The sequence below is a fragment of the Triticum dicoccoides genome, unplaced genomic scaffold, assembly GCF_002162155.2.
Source record: "Triticum dicoccoides isolate Atlit2015 ecotype Zavitan unplaced genomic scaffold, WEW_v2.0 scaffold46767, whole genome shotgun sequence".
Lineage (NCBI taxonomy): Eukaryota > Viridiplantae > Streptophyta > Magnoliopsida > Poales > Poaceae > Triticum > Triticum dicoccoides.
Genome location: NW_021274723.1, coordinates 14,909 through 17,477, shown reverse-complemented (window position 1 = coordinate 17,477; position 2,569 = coordinate 14,909).

Genomic DNA, 2,569 nt, shown 5'->3' with positions numbered 1-2,569 from the left:
TTCAAAGTCATTCCTACCTTAGATCCATATTGTGTAATTTTATTGTGGATCTTTTTCTCAAGATTTTCAATTGATTCAATGGTAGCAACTTTATTCTCAATAATTTCAAGTCTTTGCATAACATGCTCCAAAGTTAACGTAGTTCCATTAATCAAAAGGGGTGGCGAGCCAAATAAATCTATTAAAGCATTATAAGAATCAAAAGTATGGCTACCCAAGAAATTCCCTCCGGTAATGGTATCAAGGATATATCTATACCAAGGATTAGCACCTACATAAAAATTACGAAGAAGAACTGAAGTAGATTGCTTCCTGGTAGATCTATTTTGAGCATTGCAAATTCTATACCAAGCGTCTTTCAGATTTTCTCCCTCCCTTTGCTTAAAATTTAGAACTTCATTCTCGAGAGATAACGGAGAAGATAGGAGACTAGTCATGACGACAAGCAAGCAAACTAACACACGATCAAATAGAAAGGCAACGGGAAAAGGCAAGCGGGAAAGAGAGGAGTAGATTGGGAAAGAGAGGGCGAATAAAACGGCAAGGGTGAAGTGGGGGAGAGGAAAACGAGAGGCAAATGGCAAATAATGTAATGCGAGAGATAGGGATTGTGATGGGTACTTGGTATGGTTGACTTGCTTGCGTGAGCCTCCCCGGCAACGGCGCCAAAAATTCTTCTTGCTACCTCTTGAGCACTGCATTGGATTTCCTCGAAGAAGAGAGGATGATGCAGCAAATTAGTGTAGGTATTTACCTCAGTTCTTGGGAACCAAGGTATCAATCCAGTAGGAGACCACGCACAAGTCCCTTGTACCTACACAAAACGATATCTCCTCGCAACCAACGCGATTAGGGGTTGTCAATCCCTTCACGGTCACTTACGAGAGTGAGATCTGATAGAGATGATAAATAATATTTTTGGTATTTTTGGTATACATATGCAAAGTGAAAAGTTAAAACAAAGCAATTAATAAAGTAATGGAGATTGATATGATGAGAATAGACCCGGGGGCCATAGGTTTCACTAGTGGCTTCTCTCAAGAGCATGGATATTCTACGGTGGGTGAACAAATTACTGTTGAGCAATTGACAGAATTGAGCATAGTTATGAGCATATCTAGGTAATGATCATGTATATAGGCATCACGTCCGAGACAAGTAGATCGAAACGATTCTGCATCTACTACTATTACTCCACTCATCGACCACTATCCAGCATGCATCTAGAGTATTAAGTTAAAAACAGAGTAACGCCTTAAGCAAGATGACATGATGTAGAGGGATAAATTCATGCAATATGATAAAAAACCCATCTTGTTATCCTCGATGGCAACAATACAATACGTGCCTTGCTGCCCCTTGTGTCACTGGGAAAGGACACCACAAGATTGAACCCAAAGCTAAGCACTTATCCCATTGCAAGAACTACCAATCTAGTTGGCCAAACCAAACGGATAATTTGAAGAGACTTGCAAAGATAACTCAATCATACATAAAAGAATTCAGAGAAGATTCAAATATTGTTCATAGATAAGCTGGATCATAAACCCAAAATTCATCGGTCTCAACAAACACACCGCAAAAAGAAGATTACATTGAATAGATCTCCACGAGAGAGGGGGAGAACATTGTATTGAGATCCAAAACGAGAGAAGAAGCCATCTAGCTACTAGCTATGGACCTGAAGGTCTGAAGTAAACTACTCACACTTCATCGGAGGGGCTATGGTGTTGATGTAGAAGCCCTTCGTGGTGGATTCCCCCTCCGGCGGAGCTCCAAAACAGGCCCCAAGATGGGATCTCGTGGATACAGAAGGTTGCGGTGGTGGAATTAGGTGTTTTGGCTCATGTTCTGATCGTTTGGGGATACGTAGGTATATATAAGAGGAAGGAGTACGTCGGTGGAGCAACAGGGGGGGCACGAGGCAGGGGGGCACGCCCTAGGGGGGGCGCCCCCACCCTCGTGACTGCCTCTGTTACGTCTTGGAGTAGGGTCCAAGTCTCCTGGATCACGTTCGGTGAGAAAATCACGTTCCCGAAGGTTTCATTCCGTTTGGACTCTGTTTGATATTCCGTTTCTTCGAAACATTGAAATAGCCAAAAAACAACAATTCTGGGCTGGGCCTCCGGTTAATAGGTTAGTCCCAAAAATAATATAAAAGTGGAAAATAAAGCCCAATATAGTCCAAAACAGTAGATAAAGTAGCATGGAGCAATCAAAAATTTATAGATACGTTGGAGACGTATCAATTGCATCGAATAGATCTCCAAGAACATTGAGGAGAACATGATATTGAGAATCAAAGAGAGAGAAGAAGCCATCTAGCTACTAGCTATGGACCGGTAGGTCTGAGGTAAACTACTCACGCTTCATCGGAAGGGCAATAGAGTTGATGAAGAAGCCCTCCGTGATCGAATCCCCCTCCGGCAGGATGCCGGAAAGGCCCTTAGATAGGATCTCACGGGTACAGAAGGTTGCGGCGGTGGAAAAGTGTTTTTGTGGATGCTTCTAGTGATTTGGGGATATTTGGGAATATATAGGACAAAGAATTAGGTCATGGGAGTCACGG